Raw genomic sequence first — 20815 nt, 5'->3', positions numbered from 1 at the left:
TAGTCTCTCATCTTTGTTATTCAAGCTTAAACAACACATAGCCTTTCAAATTATTTGGTCTTCACATATTTTCTCAGTTTTTTCTAAAGCCAGCTTTCAGAATGATCTCCCATTGTATGTGCTGGTCTAAGCTCCCCCTGTGCCATAAAATTGATTGTGGGATTAACTGTTTTTTATTTCCTTGCAGATTACAAAAACAGGCACCGCAGGCGTGCTTCCTCATGACGAGCTTTATGACACACACACAGCGGGCACACCTGTGTCATTGCCAGTACACGCACACACATCAATCGCACACTCACAGAGTGCGATCAAAGAGGCCCCTGGTTGGTAAACTCAAAACTGCCATCTGTGTGTACATTTCCCGTTGCGATCTTCAATTTCCAGCTTCAGCTTCCGAAAACCAAGAACGTACAGTATCATAACCTGCCTCTGCCTCTTTACTCGTTGATATTTTCATTGTCCTCCCAAGTCCAGGCAAAGACTGTGTGATCCCAGAAAATCAGCTCATTTGACTGACAGATTTCCAGCACTCTCACACAAACATAATTCATTACGAACAGTATTATGTACTGTATGGCTCCTGTTCCTCACAGTGGGGAAGGTAAATCTTTCTGGAGGAATTCAATTATGGAAAGAGAGATGGTAATAAGCAAATTTCCATTTTCTCCATTCAGCCCTTTCAGCTTCCCATTAATGCACATTATATGTCCACTTAATACGATGATTAAAAATGGAATCATCATATAGCTGGATGCAAAGGCACTTGAAGATTCATGGAATTACCTTTCCCAACAAAAGGAGACACATTCATTGGCTGTGGCCTGTTTCCAATTGGCAGCAGCTCCTGAGTCTTCCAGTTCAGAGCATAAGACAAACCCATTGACCTAGATAAGTGTGTAAGACCAATGGGTCACATCATTAGTGTGACTGTCAGGACCTGGCTGAGTCATCAGTGAACCACTGACTGGCCTCTTGACCTTCACTTGGATTCCTGAACATTTGCTGGTATTGAGCACAATAAGACTGTCTCATAATTAGTACTCCAGCTCTCCTGTTTTCATTCCAAATCCCTGAGCAAAACATAAGATTCAACCTACCACCAGGCAGCCATACAAAATTCTCAGATGGTATTCTCCTAGTAGAAAGCGGAGTTCGGGGATCTCTCAAATTACATAAGAATGTTATCTGTCTTTTGATGATTTAGATTATTTGATTTAAATGTTCTTAACCCGTGTGTACTGGTTTTGAAGACAATAAATGCAGATGTGATTCTATTTGTGTTTTTGACAACTGTATTTGTCAAAAACAAACTAGGATGTTCCACTGCCCTCTAAATGTATTTGGGATGGCAAAGTCAAAACTGTTTTCTGTGCTTCACAGTCAAGCAGTCTGTATTTGTGATCGTGAGATTCATTCTCGCATACAGAGCGTACTCCATGACACCTGAACCTGCAGCATTTAACTTGATGAATTCTGAATGTCACATTGCACAATTAGAATTCTAAACAGAGCCATCTCGTTAATGTAAAGATGTGTAGAAGAATGTGAACAAGGGCCAGGAACCCTCGAGATGCTAAATCAAATTAGATCTGAATGGACTGTGGTTGAACAGAGGTGCAGCTGTTAGCATCGCTGCCTTGAATCGCTAGGGCCCTGGGTTCAATTCTGCACCTGAGATGCTGTCTCTGTGGAGTTTGTGTGTTCTTCCTGGTCTTACATGGGGTTCCTCTGGGTGCCCCAGTTTCCTCCCACAGTCCAAAGCCCTAGTGTTAGGTTAACTGGCCCTGGCTGAGTATGTGCATTTGTGTCGGTGTAGCGGAGCTAGTGCGGTGACGTCAGCGCCCTCACTGAGCGTAGCAGGGACCTCAGCTGCTTGGGCTGGGGGAGGTCTCCTTTGGCTCACGCGGTTGGTGCCCTGTTGCATTATACCAGAGACCCGGGTTCGTGCCCCAGGTGTGCGGGATGGAACGGGTGGCGGGAGGCATGACACCGCGCAGTAGCGCAATGATCGATTGGTGCCGTGACTTGGGAGGAAGACAGGAGACCTCCCTCAGCCCAGGCAGCTGAGGTCCCTGCTACATGCAGTGAGGGTGATGATGTCATTGCACTTACTCTGCTACAGGTACATCTGTGTGTGCCCTACAATGGGCTGGTGTACCCCACCTCATGCTCATTGCTTGCCAGGATAGGCTCGGGCTCCCCCATGACCTAGAATTGGACTAAGTGATTAGAAGATGGATAGATGAATGAATATACGGTCTTAAGTTAAATAACTATATCATGATTTTTGTACATCAAACAAATTATTGAAATACATGGAAAGCATCACGCTTTTAATTAAAATTATCACGTGCTCATTTTAAACCACTTTAGAAATGGTTTCGAATCAAATGTTCCAGTTATAAATAAAATGTATCACTAACAGGTCTGAAATGTATAATGATGTGTGTGTGTGCTACTCACACGCATTCATGCCATATGATTCTACAGGTTTTTAAGCGAGTCTCGCTGTACACTGACACCTTCCCACTTCACAGACGACTTCCAGCAGACAGCCTCTCCATAACAAACATATGGCAAAATATCAGACAGATCTGGATGTCTCTCTGTAATTGTTATTAATAATTCTGTAGCAATTAGCAATTCTTTTTCCCGATAAAAGAGTAAGAAAACATATTTAATTACAAGTTGCTGCTGATTAATAATCAGAACAACACTGGTTCTCAGATCTTGAATCTTGCATCATTATAAAAGCATACTGATTTAGTCTGTCTCTTAACGAAGGCATAATTTAACATTGTTAAATGCAAACAAGAAAAACACTATAAATGAAGATAGAAATTGTACATAGTATATGTTGTAACGTCATGACAAATCAAACTGAAATTACCCAGGGAAGCTTGTGCACAGAGGGCACTTTACTTGCTGCAATTGCACAAACCCAGTAGCTACAAAACCATCTGAAGAAATACAGTACAGGAGTACATTTTTTGGAATTTAAAGATGTGCAGCATTTTACCAGTGGCAGCAATAATTTAATATAATACCATGTGCTAACACTTTTCTACATGAATCACAGATTTGTTCAAAACAAGTCTTGGCATTAATGGACAGTTAAATATGGGAGTTAGCTGTCTGCATTGTGCTGTGTTTCGGTCACAAAGACAGAGCCAAATAAGGTTTGCCTGCCCTGTGGTATTGGACTGTATTTTATGACGTCAGAAGATTGCTGTCTTGGGCATTTATGGCGGAAGACGGGGCCGATTGTTAATGGGCCTGGGAATAGCATCAACTGTTGCTGAGGTGCCCTTAAGACAGCAGGACCTCTTTCTATTCCACCTTTATTGACAGTGGTCACCGTAGTCCTACAGTCCTTTACTCCACAATCAGTGATGCTGCTTGAAAAACGGAGCCGCTAAACGAGACTTCCTAAGCCCCGTTCCAATGCCTCTATTCAAAACTAGCTTCCCAGCTAACCTCATCAGTGAGTCCCTGACATCTGCTCTTCTGCCTGTAGGACTCGAGTTTACTGCAATCACACCTATGCCGAGCAGGACCTCTAAGCCCTTAACAATTATTGACCTATTTCCATGATGTGGAATGGATCATGGTACTGTGACTTAATTACTATTGCACCAAGCATCTAATGAACGATTTGAATCTTCTCAGTTAGTGTTTAGACGCTTCTATTCTATTTGATTTTTTATGTACTTTATGTATTACTGTTGTTTATACAGAAGCTCACAGCAAGGTTAGGGTCTGGTCTAGAAATCTATGACAGTCTTTTTTCTTGTTTTGGAAATAAATCTAAGAACTGGTCAACTGATGTGACCCAGCTCCTGAGGACTGTTTCTGAAGTCACAACAGAATCCCCTGGCAATGCAGCTGCCATAACTATTCCAACATAATTCCGAGTTCATCTTAGCACTACCGGAGTGATGGTGATGCCGAGATCGGCTCCTCTCTGTCTGCAGTTCCAACAGGGATGCTCACATGTTGACATGTCTCCACCCGTCACAAGTCTACTGACGGGGCAGAGTGGCCTATCAATGAGGAGTTTGCCACCACACCTGATGACGTCGGCACCAATCACCATCCATGATGACACGGCTTCAAGCTTGTTGCAGTACATCCTGTGCTTGTTCTCTGAGATCCTGGCATGCTGACAAATGAATCACTCAGCGGTGACCAACCCTGTCCTAACAGAACCGCTAAGCCAAAAGAAACACTCTTGAGCTAAACTTCTGACAAGATTGGCATTATGCTCATAGGCTCCAAATATCGGATTTGCGAAATTGCTGACTTCATGGTTGTTGGCAGTGCTGAAACCAAGCCTTGGATTGTATCTAGCTCTGACATTTCAATGGAATTCAAGGTTCCCAGGCCCTAAATGCTCTAGATCATAATTAAAAGTTTAAGATATAAATACAATTTCTCGTATATTATATCTCAAATAGAACCATGTAAGTGATATGCCCTCGTGTCTGACAATGCAGACATTAATATTGAGTAAATCCTGTATTTCTAGTTTTTACTTAATTCAAGCATGATTGGCAAAGATCCAGGTAAAGAGCTGGCAGGCATAGTGGCTTAAAGAGCACGAGAAAACGATGACAAAAAGACAAGGGAAAAAATACTACCTAATATAGGCTAAAAGTAATATATTTATGATCTACTGTAGGAGAAAACTTGTGGATTAGGTTGGTTAGGTCCTAAAAATTTGAATTAGATGTTAGATTATTTTTGTCCCAATTATTTTAATTGTATTTTGCTTGCCTTACTGTAAGTGCATTGCACAATACAATTAACAGACTAATCCAAATTGTACTTTTAAAAAGCATGTTCTTTCTCCAAGTATACCTTTCTGGAGATAATGTGTAGCACTATAAATGCCTCATTTACATAACTGGAACATATTTACATAACTCGCTTATTTACATAAAAATTATATTAAGATAATTATGTAAATAACATGTGCAATACCACTTTTGTATCTAAAACACAGTTAAAAGAGAACAGATTGAACTTAACAAAGAAAACAGAAATGCCAGTGAATTGACCACCTCAAAGGAATCCCTCATTTTGTAAAAAACACTAATATTGTATTAGGATTCAGTAATCCAAACACAATTGCAGCACACACATCTCAGCAGTCACGTTCACAACTAACATTACTGGTGTTTATATAAACCAAGTAAAAAGGGAACCCAGAATTATCTGATAAAATGTTAATCACACAATCAAGATTAATCAAAATTAATTAAATTGTACAGTCATACACACACACACCTACTGGCTTTTGTTCCACTGGAGCACTCAATTAAAAAATTATATAAATCAATTCTTTAATACAGAGCTGATTTATTAAATACTTAAAATAAATAATCTATTAACTGCCAACTACCAAACAGGCTACATGGGTTAAATGACCTCTTTGTTGTGCTGTTGTAATTGCACTCTTTATAGAATTAGTTATAGGATTATCACGAAATCTGTTTTCTGTTCCTCTACACACTCTCTGGGTTGGTCACGCCAGTGCCTCCATCTCAGGCACAATCACAAACACTTTCACCAGGTCCTTGAATTCCACTACACACAATTCACAAGACAGAAGGGCTCCAGAAAGTGTACCTAAACTGGGACCAGGTATGTAAGCAAGAGCAGGAATCTCCAGATGACTCATTGAAAGTTACTACATCATTTTTGCCTCCTATCTCCCAGGTGCAGGAAAATTAAGATATATGGGGGGTTTGGAGGAAGTCGTGACTCAGCCAGCCCTACTAGTGGCTCCTTTCTTCATCAGATGTATTGGCTTTGCTTTGACGCTAAAGAGCTGTGAGGTGGTTGCATACGGTGTCTGTTTCCTAATTATCCTTAAACCAGGTTTCATGTTCTTTCAAGCAGTCGGTCATTGTTTTTTTTCAAACCCATACAAAGGTTTCAATCTTACTTTTGACTTATCCGATCTCTTGTTCGGTTAACTCTCTATCGAAGGAACTTTGCTAGGAAGATCAAGGTCAATTTCCGTCATACATTTCACAATTGGTCTTTACTCACTCCTGTACTGTAGTGTATGGGGGGTAATAGCTTCTAGCTCCTGTTGCCATAGTTGTGTACTAGAGTCTGAGTTAGATATAAATCAAGTATATTGATGTAAAGTACTAAATTTAGCTCCACATTCTGTTTGTTTCAAGCAATCTTTACTTATCTGCTCCCTCATCAGGCTCAGTGTCATTTCTACCTTTATACTTCCTCTAATCTCCTAGAAAGGTCTCCATAACCCAGGTAATTAAAAAAAAAATAGCTTATTAGAATGGGTACCTGTTAACTTGCAAGCATTTAGCCAATTTTAGACAGAAGGGCCGCAGGAGACTTAAATAAGGAAGTAAATTCTTAAGATCCCACTACATTGTATGGAAGCAACACAGCTGAGACCTTACCATTGGAACATAGTGTATATTGAGCGCAAAACAGCTGGAATATTAGGCACACACAGTGAAGGGGTGAGTCATACAAACACAGTGAAAATTAAATACAGACAGCAAAGAAGTGAGACATGTTTTTCTCACAAGTAGAACAAAAAAACAAAAACAAAACTACTTATCAAGAAACAACCAACCAGAAAACACAAAACAGTTGTAGTCCAGAGAGTCCAAAAACACTAAAAAGAAAGTTCTCACCCATGTCTCATGTGTCAAGTAATACTCTAGTTCAGTAGCTGCACTACACTTCAAATTTAGTTTGAAAGGGCAGAGAAAGCATGTGAGTTTTTAAAATTCTGGTCTGTCTTCATGGTCTCTTCGTCCCGACCACCGTAGAAATCACCTGAGCGTCTTTTCCCATGTTTCCCTCCCTTTATTCTTCCTGGTATGCTGACTCTTTCCTGGAAGTGAGCCTGCCCACCATGCTCTAGGAACTGATCATTTCCCTTTCCTTAAAGGAGCATGATGGGTCCTAATTCAACAATGATAATAATCTGCAAACATTTTAAGAAAGTCCTGAGAACATCTTGGCCAGGGTGTGGTGCACACTCACAAACCACTTTAATTTATGTAATGCTTGTTGCAGTACTGTACATATCAGCATCACAAATTCAACCCCATAGGGATTGTATAATGATAAGCATATTTCATACTGCTGACGTTTTGGTGTATATCAAGTAAAATCATTTTAATTCCACAAATTTACAAATTTGCAATAAATGTTTAATTCCTATTTGGACTAGACTATAAATGTAACATAAATGTAATGATAATCTCAATCATTATCACAGTTCTCAATAATTGTAATTAGACCCTTGGTGGCACATGTATGATACATTTTAAGATAAAAATCAAAATATTAATTAAATGTCTTCATCTTTGAGCAAAACAAGAACCTGCACATCACAATTTCATAAACTGATCGAAAATTATTGGAAGCTTTAACTGCAAGTTTTAGAAACATTCTGATTAAGACAACTCTACATCCTTACCAGCTGTAGCTTTTATGAATAGATTTCAGCTGTATCTATAATAAAAATTATCATTGATTTCCTACTAGGGCTCTAGGTTTCATATCCCCAAATTCACAGAGAACTCATAACAAGACTGTGCTAATTAAAGTGTTCTGACATTGATGGCTGTTCCTAGTTTTGCTGTAATGAGAATAAATTCAATATTTCAGTTCTCTTGTGGTTTTACTCAAATGCACACAGTCCAGAAGGACAATTCAAAATATAATTAAAAATCCTCGGTAGGATAGGTATTCCATCCGTCCATTTTCTATAAGCTTCTTCCAATTCAGGATCGCAGGAGAGCCAGAGTCTATCCCGGCAAGCAATGGGAGCAAGGCAGGGTACACCCTGGATGGAACGCCAGTCAGGATTGGTAATCATTTTCTTTGCCATCAGAGAGTAAATTATTTTATAGTTCAGGTGCCAAAAAGACAATGAGTAAAAAGCAGACCCACTTCAAAAGTGACTTTGACTGCTCCTGTGACAGATGAGGATTTTTTTTCATTTTTTTTGGCTTAATATTCAGAATACAGAAATGTATTTCCATTAATTTTGAGAGTGTTCTGGAGGGTTACCACCTCCTTTAAAATGCTTACTTGTAGGAGGTATATTTTAAATATAGCATCCTGGAAATTAGGTCAGAGAGCAACTCAGCAGCCTGCCAAGAAGGAAATCAACTGTCAAGAGTAACACTTCTGCGGTTCTCTCACCATTTGGAGAAACATTTAAAAATATTGAATGGTCCTAGCAGAAGGCATAGTCACCAGAGAGGACAGACCAGGGTCAGGGGGAACTTTGGGACTGCAGGGGACAGAAAAGGCGAAAGGTGCTGAATTCCCTTTGCCTTGTCAAATAGGTTTCACTCAAAACGCATACTGTTACACAATGCACATACTGCTCAGCAAAACTGCAGAAAAAGACAGCAAAAATCACCCTACTGATTTCTCAGACTGATCAGTTTGGCCATAAAAAATATCCTTTACTTTCTGCAATCCAGTTACTCTTTTACAACACTAATTTCACAGTATCTAGTTCCATGGGTAATGGTTAGCCCTCCGGGCTCTGAATCCAGCCATCTGAGTCCAAATCTCGGTGAAACCTGAGTTGAATATCCTTTTCAAGAGCATACAGACACTTACCACTAGATTCTTCAATAACTTCTACCCACAAGCAGTGCGACTGGCGAACACTTTTGGCCATGTCCCTCGGATCACACCTAAACCATCTGCCTCATTGTAATTTCATTTATTGCACATCTGCAGTCATTGTTTACATTCGAACTGTTTACTTGTACATCGTCTACTGTTTGTTTGTATATTGTCTTGATCCACTGTCTGCACTTTGTGTTTTACACTTTTTTTTAACAATCAAGAGACTTTCTGTAAGTAAGAATTCCATTGTACCAGTACCTGTACCAGTTACATATAGCAATAAAGCTCGAGTTCTAAATAATAAATGAGTCGCTTGCAGTGAAAGTGTAAATATTATAGAATCATCATGAAATGAAATTCCAGTGGAAGCATTCAGTGAAAAAGCGCACAGAGACCTTAAGATCCCCATCTCATCAGTGAGCTGATCTTCAGTCAGCTTCAGCTGAAGTATTTATTGAGGATTTAGCTCACTGGAGTGGTCATTCTCGAGTGGCATGTAAATTAACAAGTACTATACATCAATATCTTGGTAGAAAAAATGAGCATAAGCTATTTCCTTCTAGTGCAGTTATGGCATTAAAGCATTTATCTTGAGAAACAAAGTCATAAGGAATATTATTTGTTTCATCGTTTTTCACTGAAACCAGAATCCAACACTTATACTGTATAATATTTAATGCTGCCCCTTGAATATTCTGTCCATAAACACATTCCTGTGTTGATTATATATACTAGTTACACAGTATCTTTAAAAAAAAAAGATGTAAAAATGTTCATGCCTGGAAGGCATAAATCAATACACTTGCATCATGTTCCACATTTCAAACTTGCAAATCAAAAGAGAAATTTCACCTTTGCGTTTCATATTAATTTATCCAATTAGATCAATTTATTTTGCGCGTTAGTTGAACCAATTAAGTTCTTTCTGGCAACCCTATGCATATAGTTTACATTATTGTAGAAGAGACATCAACACATAAGAGACTCTCTCGATGCAATCAAAGGATTTTGGATCTTAGTTTTATATAATTTATGGCAATACATTCCAATATTATTATTGTAAAAGCTAAACACCTTCATAATTAAATTAGAAATACTCTGAATTCTCTCCATTAAAAACCTACTAACATGATCACTTTAAAGAGATTGAATGGTCCTGAGTAGGTGGGATACTGACATTAAGGCTGATTATTTTTAACTGGGAGTGAGGTACAGTAGAACCATTTTGTATCATTCATTTCTTGTCAATATACCACATTTTAGGCATGATCAGAACTAAACAGTTTTTGGAAATAAGTGGTAAAAGCAGTTAACTTCTCCATTTCAGTTCTTTCACCATTGGAGTCCACCTGGAAGCATACTTTAAGTCTGAATGACTTCAAGCTTTATGGGATTTTTACTCAATCAACAAACTCACAAAAAATTCAGAACATTACAGTTTTTCTCAATTGCTTGCTTATATGCAGTTCCTGAAACAGTATTGCCAAAGTCAATACAGTGAACACACCCCTCCAAAAACGATTTCAGTTTGCAAAATAATACAAGAACATAAACGTCTTACGGCACTCGAAATATTTTACACTAGTCTCAAAATCCCGATCGTCATCCTTCCTCTTAAGGTCACTCTGACCCTTTCTTATTTTAGTTCATTACTGTATGTGCACCTGTCCCTTGCTTTCCTTATTACTTAAAGCCTGGTGCTCCCACTATCTCCTGGCTCCTGGACCTTGGACTGCGCCCTGGTTTCTCCTTAACACTACCTTAGGACTTGTTCGCCTGTGTCACACCCCATGAGTCTTATTCCAGTCACTTCCAGATTATACCTTCTGCAGAGGGTCGAAAATAGTAGTAGCGTGAAGCTAGTTACATCAACCGATGTGAATGCACTGCTCGGGAGTCAGGACCAGCTCCCGTGACACAAACAAAATACTGAGCATCAACATCAGCCACAACTGGGAACCCACTAAAGCTAAGCAGGTGTGAGCCTGGTCAGTACGTGGATGGGAGACCTCCTGGGAAAAACTAAGGTTGCTGCTAGAAGAGGTATTAGTGGGGCCAGCAGGGGGCGCTCACCCTGTGGTCCATGTGGGTCTTAATGCCCAAGTATAGTGATGGGGACACTATACTGTAAAAAGGCATCGTCCTTCGGGTGAGATGTAAAACTGAGGTCCTGCCTCTCTATGGTTTCTTGAAAAGAGTATGTGTTCTGGCCACATTTCCCATTGGCCCTTACCAATCATGACCTCCTAATAATCCCCATCTATGAATTGGCTTCATTATTCTGCTCTCTTCCCCACTGATAGCTGGTGTGTGGTGAGTGTACTGGCGCACTATGGCTGTTGTCGCATCATCCAGGTAGGGCTGCACATTGGTGGTGGTGGAGGGGAGTCCCCATTACCTGTAAAGTGCTTTGAGTGGAGTGTCCAGAAAAGTGCTACATAAGTGTAAGCAATTATTATTATTATTATTATTATTATTATCAATATGAGCGAGAGTACTTGTTCCTCTACCTCACAGTCCCAGCAGACAGCGATTGTCATTGAATTGGGGGGTCTAATGTTGGAAAATCCTGTTCTGTCAATTACCGTACCTCCATACTGTGTGAGAAATGGTTTCCAAGTTTCGGTTATCTTCTAAAAATGAAAAGTGACACCCAATACAGCGCAGAACACAAAAACAGAATGCCACATGTGGCGATGCAGTCACTGCCCGTGGCAAATGCGCTGTGTTGCCGGCAATGATTGTTCTTGTTATGTTCTGATTTAGCACTGGCATCATGACCGTCTGAAGAAATCTCTTTTCTCTGCTGTGAACTGTAGGGTTTATGAACAGTGTGTACATATCAGACAGTTCAACACCCCCATACAATAAAAAGAAAAACGGGGTTTGAATAAAAAATAACTCGAACAGTTATCTAGTTACCTAGAAGTTCCGTAATTCATTACCTTTTATTCTGCTGATCTATTCAACAGTACGAGTTCTTTTTTGGTCAGTAATAGAAATCATTGAACTACAGTATTTCTGTTCTCTTCATACTTTATGACTGTAGTTACAAACCACGAGACAACGAAAAAGAAGCTAATTAAAATGATCAGGTTTGTGAAGTCTACATAGGAAGATATTGTTTTAATCAATAAATCAATACCAAACATGATTCCCCGTTGGAGGATGTGTTCTAGTTAAATTGTACGCTAACCGCTTATACGAAACGAATTCAGGCTACAGTACTGTGACAAACCCACATAAGTTGCTTCTACTTTCTTCAAATCTACTGTATGCGATAATTGGTATCATGGGATGCCGAGGCATTACCGAGGTAAATTTCCGAAAGCCTTGTTCAACTTTTGTAATATCATAAAAAACTTGTTTTCGTCGGTCTCCACGGCTCACCTTGAATAGGAACACCTGTTACTTGTACAATCCAGCGGACGTCTTGTTTTAAGGAACAGACAAAATGAATTTGCATCAAGACTACCATTAATTGGGCAACAAACATCTACCTGAACGCCTAAAATGGATGGGATTTTGTCTTCCAAATTGCTATGCAAAATCTGTTTTAAATTCAGCAGCTTGATCATATGTATTGAAAGCATATGCAGTATTTTCCCGGATATTCTTATATCCGTAACCCTTTCGGTTACTTTTCTTTGCGTTCACCTATTCAAGTTTACAGAGCTCGGTTATGAAATGGTATGTTTTTACCAATTTAAAACAGACCTACTTTGAATTAAGAATTAGAACACATCGCGCTCAATCTGACAAAGTACTGCCTGTCATGTCTTCAAATGAAGAGACTGAATTTTACCCATTGAAAAATGCTGTTCTCGTGGTACTACGTAGCCTTTATTTTAATAAGATTCATTCTTAGTTTTCGACTGCTGCGCACTCCGTCATACAAGAAGGGAAGTCCCGATTGCAGACATTATAGCCTTCAAATTGCTTCTCTGCAGCTCAAGTCAGACAGGTGGGTACTGGCGTCTCGTCCCGGTGTTTCCAGTGGAACAGACGCGGGTGTCGGAGAGGTGCTGTTCTGTGCCGAGTGGTCAGGCGGTCACTGTCCGCGGATGCTAGAGGGGCAGAAACAACACTCTCGCCTGCTATCCCTGCTACAGTAAATAATACAACGAGACCACACACCTACCGATGGCGAAGAGATTGGAAGTCGTCTGCTAAATTACGCGGAGCTCCGAGTATGTACCTAGTAATAAGGCAGTGACTGAAACGAAGAAGCTGCCAGCTTCTACCAGTGTGGCACATTGAATAGCGCGGATCTATGATATCTTCGAATTGCTCTGTGACATCTTGCTACAGAGCGCGTCTTTACCGTCATTGCAAAGACCGCACTTTAGGTCGAACATTTAGTTTGAACTTTTTTGAGTTAAACAACTTCTGTCCTGTCACACACCCGAAGAAGGCTCCACAGCCGAAACGTTGGGTTTCTTTTCTTCTCTTTTCAGCATGGAATAAACCTTTACTGATTTCTGTCTTGGTTTGTTAGAACAGCGGTTAAATTAAATCGGAGCCACTTGCTGTTAGTGAAATGAATGTCACACATCCACATGATGCAAGAGTGGGCATTATCGTTAAATGACAAAATCACCATACAAAGCTCTTACCTTGCAATTATATCTGAATCTGTGCAAATCGCAGTTGCGACCTTTGATCCAGTTTCAAGCAAAGCCCATCCGTATAGCTCAGTCTTGCCGAAATGACGGTGTGAGAAAACTTCATTTGGATCTCTTTCTCAATCTAACTTTAAAAAAAGGAAAACAAAATGACAATAACCAGAATAACGAGAAAGAATGTGAAGGTCCTGATCAGCAAGTTGTTTTCTCATCTGTCTCCGGAGTTGTAGTGGCGAATGAAAAGCGTTCGGAATGATATGATCCAGGGGTTACTAGATGTAGTGTGAATCACAATCTCAAGACTGCAGCTTACGCACCGTGCAGTGCCATAGAGGCAACTTCCTCGGCGCTCCCCCTTATAAACCGCTAGTGAGAGGCTGAAAGGGAGCGCTTTGCCACCTCCCACTCCCACGCGCGAGGCTGACACACTGACCCGCCACGCGTCGTGCACATTTCTCCGACTCCGACAGGTTTCCTTTCGTGTCGTCTTCCCTCTTTCCTCTGGTTCGGATTCATTTGTACACGACGTTGGAGGCTGGTGGAGACTGTCCGCCTAGATGAATGAAAGTGGATGGGATTTTGTTTTCCGAATTCCCGTGCAACAGCTGATTCAAATCCAGCAGCTTCAAGTCTTGCAGATAGAAAACACGTTATTTACCCGCATGTTTTCATATCCCTAACCCATTCGATGACGTTTCATTTTATACAACTCTTCAAGCTCACAGCATTCATTTATGAAAAGGTGTTTATTTTACAAATTGAAGGTTTTATGAGAACTACAGTATGAGTTCTAGAGTTCATATGGGTATAGAACACGATAAGTGTTACTGAAACTGAAAAATGAAAGATGGAAAAGTAGCTGCTCCCCAACACAATGTTCCCTCTATTCAACTTTCTCCACCAAATACTGTCGCAAAATATGGATTATTAAGAGCGTACTGGTGGATTATTAAAGTCCACCAGTACGCCGTGGGAATTCTGTAGTTACAATGATCCGGCCATTTCGCAGTGTGATGACGATGTCGGAGGCTCTGTTGCCCGTAGAGAACTATTCTATTATCTACATTGAATAACTGACTCTACACCATCAACGAAAAACGCTTTAAAAGGCCTTAAAAATTCCTTCGTGTAGGAATAATCTACATTTATAGCCAGTTCTCAACGTTATGCAGTACAAATGCAGATGCCTGTGTAAAAAATAAATAATATTTTATAATTATTATTTACGCTAGCAGCTATACCACCCCGCAGCTCACAACTATGATGTCATTGAAACTCAGCAGGTACTGTATGAGCCTGGCCAGTACCTGGATGAGAGAACTCTTTCTCTCCTGGGAAAACTAAGGTTGCTGCTGGAAGAGGTGTTAGTGGGACCACAAGCGTGCTTGTGATAAAAGTTTCAGGTTTTTCAAGGTAAAGTCCTAAATTTACTGGAGTATTTATTTATTATGAATTTAACATCTCTTTAAACTGTGCTAACATTTTTGTTAGAATAAGTATTAAATTTGGTAAAGCTTTGGTTAGGCATTTGGTTAGGTTTTGAGTGGCCTGCCCCTAACCCTATTTTTCCCATAAGCCCTGTTATTTACATTGCGCGATTTTGCATAACACGAGGTTTTATAGGAACGCATCTATCGCGTTATAGCAGAGACGCCTGTACTATAATAAATGGATGCCGTGGTGGTTCTGGGAGAAAAAAAGAACCTGTTGAAATTCTGGACATACAAATCCAAAAGTATAGAGACAGAAATGATCTTCACAAAATTAACACATGCAATTAAGTGGAGAAACAAACAGCACCAGTTGGTAAGGTCAGAAAGTTATGCTTCACTGATCTGTTCGTGTAGATGCAATTAAAACGGGAAAACGAAATGTTGAGTATAGCACGTATTTACAATGCTTTTTAATAAAATATAGTTAAAAACCTACAATTTAAATTAAAAGATGTCATCATAACATTAGAGTAGAGCACCAGTAGAGCCTCATGCAGAACATTATATACAATTTTTGTTACCTTGTTATAAACAGATAGTGCAGCTCTAGAGAACAGGAGGTACTTAGTTATCCGAAGTGTTGTGAGAGGATGGAACAAGTTCCTCAGCTACCGATGTTGTTGAACGATTCTGTCACGCCCTCGACAGCTAGAGGGCGCTCCTACTCTACCCTGTCCCTAGGTTCCTGTGCTTTGCTTGTCCTTTCAGTGTGTCTCTGTCTGGAGCTATACTGTATATTTCCGGTTCAAGCTTTCCTCCTGGCTCATGATTGAGGGTACGGATGTCCTGAGACCGTGGCCTGAGGGCATAGGTTTCTATACGGCATTTCCTGGATAGCTGAGCCCCGGCTAAACCCCGTCCTGCCGCGACGCATAGGGTCTTTTTTCGCTATTTCACGGTTCGTCCCTTACGACATCCGTGACAGATTCCCCTGACTTGTTTCAAGAAATGACTGGACAAGGTCCTCGGATCAGTTAGTTACTACTGTGCATACCACTCAGTAGAATGTCTGATCTAATTTTCTATTCTAATACTAACAGGGCCGAATAGTCTTCACTAGTTTGTCCTCCCTTATTATGTTCTTCTGCGAATGTCCTTGATTCCCAGATAAGTACTGCTGCCAGTCAATGGGTAATTAGAGGGAGGGTAATTTTCAGTAAGGCAGAGTGATTCGTATAGCTGCCTCCTAGTGCTGGGGCCCTGAGTTCAATTCCAGACCTGGGGTGCTGTCTGTGTGGAGTGTGTATGGTCTCCCTGTGTTCATGTGGGTGATCCAGTTTCATTTCGCTGACAAAGACATATTGGAAAGGTTATGGCGTCTGGGAAAATTGGCCTTGGTGTGTATGTGTGCGTCACCATGTGACAGACAGGTGTCCAGTCCATGGTGTATCCTACCTTGTGCCTGTTGCTTGCTGGGATAGGGTCTGGCTCCCCTGGGACCCTGAATTGGATAAAAGAGTTAGCAGATGGATGGGTAATTTTCAGTATAACCTTGAATAGAAAATAAATCACCTTCATTGCAGCGTAAAGGGAACTGTCTGGGGAAGAAAAAGGATAAAATCAAGAGTATGTAAAGAAATCTTATGCTGTTGCTCACTACACTATATTCCCCACACTTCTTGGCTGCTTCAGAGAGGTATTCTAGCATCTTTAAGCAGATAGAGGGTTATAATTCTCAATCAACAATTCACTTCCAAAACCAAATTCTTTGAACAACTGGAACAACTACAAGGATTTTCTTAGATATAAAATAATTTATTTAGAGACCCATTGAAGTTTGTTTGTATCTATTAAACAGAACAGTAGGTGCTGAAGTATTTTCTGTCAAGATAAAATTAAATGTTATTATTGTAAAAAAAGACTCTTACCTTTTCTGATGATAGTATAGTTTTGGTTAATGCAATCTAGAACAACTCTGGTCCTCAAGTTTATTTGATTATCAGATTTATTATTTCCCCAGTCCTTTGCACCTGGCTGAAGTGGATCTGGATAGATTTTCTAGGTATTACTGGATGCTGTCTGTAAAACAGCAACACCTATACACAGGTCTAAGTTAAACCTGGAGTACTTTAGTAAAGTCTTTAATATAGGGTAAACGTTAGGTTACAAGCACAGCACTGGTGTTGGGGTAGCTGGTACACAAGGCCAGTATCCATGTCTAGGATGCATGGCATGTCTCGGAATCTAGTTTTCTTCATCTGTATTTTTGGTTTTGGATAGGGGCGTTTTCTCTTCAGAAAACTGTTAGTCACATTGCAATTTACATACAAGACGTTTGTCGCTGTCCACAGTGCAAGACAAGTAAAAGGAAATTTATCTCAGTTCCAGGAGCCATCAGGCTTGCAAAGAGTGGCTGTAAAGAAGTCTTATCAATATGATGTCTATTGGACAGAGCCCCCTCTACAGATGTGCGCCTACTTTAACACCTTCCCAAATACCGTTTTCATTTTTCATCCAAGTACAGTATATACTTTTTTTCTAAGCTTTTTCTGCTTTCATGTGTTGTGCGCTGCACTGCTTTCTGCTTAAATCGTCCCCCTACTGGAGACAAATAAAGTATTTTGAATGGAACTGAATATCACTTATGAGCAGATTTACTGCAGACCTTTCAGAAGGGGTTCGAAGGGTTCAGGTAATAATCTGATCCCTGCTGTGTCCAGGCCAATCATTCTTCACTATAAGCAGAGTCACAGCAGGATCTGGGTTATGAATCTTGGCCGGGAATTGATGTTGCTTTCTGTCCCCAAGACTAATTCATCAGCAATGCTGCAGTTGCTGAGACTGATAGTTAAACTACTGTTTAAATTTAAAATGTGATAATTTAGAGTGCACTTAGCAATCTTTTACAGTCATTTATATTTACAGTTCAGAATACAGTATAAAAAATATTGACTGGCCCTGATTTTATTACCCTTAACCAACCACCACATGTTCGGCACAAATGTTCAAATGTAAGTCTGTGCTTTCTGCATCTTTAATTTGTCTTTTAATTTTCAATGCTTATTTACCGCCCAACCAACAATTTTGACCTGGAAAATTAATGAACCTGACCTTGCTCTGTAATCTCTGGCTTGTGGGGGTGTTTGTAAAGAGGAAAAAGAAAAATGAACCGAGAAACAGAAAATCTATCGGAACTCGCAAAAATGATCATCCGCTCATTATTTAGTTTTTCCAGACAAATACACCTCTGTGTTTCTCCCCGCTGTTTTAGCAGACAAACATAACAGCATCCAAAATCAAAATTCAAATTAATGTTTTTCCTCAGGACATGATTTGCTAGATATTTTAAAGGAACTTTGTAAAGAAAAGTAGAAAAAAACGACATTAAAAATACTGAAGAAAGGAGTTTGAAGATACTCTAATCGTTATAATAGTTAATGTTGTGGGTGGCGAGTTGGCACGTTGGTTCAATGGTTAGCGTCACTTGCTTGCAGTGGGTTCAATTCCCAGGGTGCTATCTGTGTGGAGTTTGTATGTTCTCCCCATGTTCACATGGGTTTCCTCCCACAACCCAAAAACATACTGGTAGGGTAATTGGTCTGTGGAAAAGCTGGCGAGAGTGAGTGCCTGTTCATGTCTGTCTGTGCCCTGTGATGGACTGGCATCCTTCTCTTCCCAGTATAGACTCTGGGCCACCATGACCTTGAATTGGATAAAGTAGTGAGAAGATGGATGGGTTATCATTTGAGAAAAGTGCTTTCCTGTTTTTATGATACAACAGCAGTGTTTTCTTCTTGTGGCTTGATCTCGAAGATGAGTAAGTTGAACCCATTTGCTGCTGTAAGTGGACCAGCATTTTCAAAGCTGTGTCCCAAGATGGTGATGGGGAACATTATTCCCCATCTATTGGGGATATACATACTTTTGCAGGATATGCCATTCTAAGTAACTGGTCATTTGACATCCCACTGTTCTTAAGAATGGCTAAATTCCACACTGGGGCCCAGGGTTCAATTTCAGAGATGGGGTGCGATCTGCATGGAGTTTCTCCTGGTGCTCCAGTTTTCTCCTGCAGTCCATAGACATACTGGTAGGTTAACTGGCTTCTGGGAAAACTGGCCCTGGTGTGATTGTGTACATATTGTCTGTGTACTCTGTGATGAACTGGTGTCCCGTCTAGGGTGTACCCTGCACTGCGCTCACTGCTTGCCAGGATAGACTCCAGCTCCCCCGTCAACCTGAATTGCATAAAACGGTAAGAAAATGGATGGATGAAAATAAAGCGCTTTCGAAAAATGATTATAATGAATATCAAGTTAAAGATAATACGTACAATGAATCATAAGTAAAATATAACAGGATAATCAATGAGCCAAGAGAGAAACTGAAAGGAATATTGCAATGGAAATTAAAAAACAGTAAAAGCTTTACTATTCAGCCTTTTGATACCCAGGATGCTCTGTTAACAAGCATTTTCTGCTGAAATTATTTACCACGCGGGAAACTGCTGGTTCAGTCCAGCTTGCATCCTCTGTCGGTGCCACGGTTCTGTAGTTCAGGATGCTGTCCAGAGAGTGCACTCAGTTACTGGAAACATCCACCAAAGCGCAGATATCACAAATTCACACTATTACAGTGTTATTATTTCTACACACTTTAACAATAAAACCATAATTCAAGCTTTTCAGCTGTGACTGAAAGGGAAACAATGCCGACATACAGTGTGAAAACACACAGTGGAAATTATTTCAGACCATGCACACACAAGAGCAGATATACACAAGAGGCAAAATAGAACTGAGGACGCAATCAACTTTTGTGCAAACTCAGATTTATGCAGGATAAAGACTATGAAGGAGAAATAGCTTAACGAATACTTCACTCAGGTGTTCACGAAGGAAGAAGTCAACAACATGCCTCAGACATTGGAAGGTCAAAGTCCTCCATTGGATAGTATCATCATAGAAGAGGCAAGAGGCATAGAAGAGGCAATAGAAGCTCTCAAAGATTAATCACCCCCCAGGGCCTGATGGTATCTTATCAACTTTACTCGAGGAAACAAGATGTTATTCAGAAGTCATGGATACGGCTCTTTCAACAGTCACTCAAGACAGAGGATGTACCCAGGGCCTGGGGAATCGTTAATGAACCCATTTGCAAAAAGGTTGACAAAAATGAATCAAGTAATTGTAGACCAATAAATCTGACTTCTGTTTTATTTAATGCTACAGATACTTATTTCTTAGAACTAGAGGATCTGAAAATAATTATCCCAGGAGATGATCCACATGGATTTAGAAAAAGGTAGGTCTTGAATAACCAACTTGTTTAGAGCTCTTTCAGAAAGTTACAACAGGGATGGATACACACAGGGCAAATTGTGTGTTTGGATTAAGAATTGGTTATTAAAGAGAAAACAGAGTGTAAAGATAAGTGGTGAATTCTCACACTGGGGTGAAATACCGTAAGTAATTGAGTAACTGGCAGATGACTTTTAAGGTAGACAAGTGAAGGGACTGCATGCAGATAATAAACATGTATACATACTAAATGGAAAATGCTGTCCTAGAAGATGCTACTTATGAAAAGGAGATGTTGAAGTTAGCACATATGGTAAAGATATTAAAAAGTCTAACAAAATGCTAGGATATATAGGTAAAGGAGCATAATTTAAGTCAAGGGATATGAAAATTGTTTAACGCACAAGCAAGGCCAACAGATCTACAGGACATTGTATACAATTCAGTGTGTAAATTCTTTTGATCTTATTTTCCAACTAAACAAAATAGACACTCTCTTATCCTGCCTTCCCATTGTGAATTAAAAAAAAATCTTAAAACAAATTATCCCTCAAAGTGCAATTTTACATTTTGTTGTATAAAAATTCTTTAAATTGATTTATCCTATTTTCCAAGCATTAATTTAAATTAAATATTATAGTCCATTTACATATCTGTTTGATCCAATAGGAAATTGACAGAATCTAAACAAACCATGCGTCACTTAAAATATATTAATTTTTAAGGCTTATGGTTGATGAAACATTAGCATTCATATTCCTTCATATTCCTTTATATTCCAGCAATTAAAATCTCACGAGAACCTGAT

At 39.8% G+C, this 20815-nt stretch overlaps 1 protein-coding gene across 1 annotated transcript in view; it reads right to left on the bottom strand.

Moving 5' to 3' along the window:
- The window catches only part of opn7a (opsin 7, group member a), a 59658-nt gene extending 46074 nt beyond the window's left edge, over window positions 1–13584 (bottom strand). The window contains exon 1 of the mRNA XM_015339535.2: window positions 13266–13584. The gene's annotated coding sequence lies outside the window, so the exon portion shown is untranslated. The remainder of the gene's footprint in view (window positions 1–13265) is intronic.
- Between the last annotated feature and the right edge of the window lie 7231 nt (window positions 13585–20815).

The sequence above is a fragment of the Lepisosteus oculatus genome, chromosome 6 (assembly GCF_040954835.1).
Source record: "Lepisosteus oculatus isolate fLepOcu1 chromosome 6, fLepOcu1.hap2, whole genome shotgun sequence".
NCBI lineage: Eukaryota > Metazoa > Chordata > Actinopteri > Semionotiformes > Lepisosteidae > Lepisosteus > Lepisosteus oculatus.
This window is presented reverse-complemented; position numbering and strand designations above follow the sequence as displayed.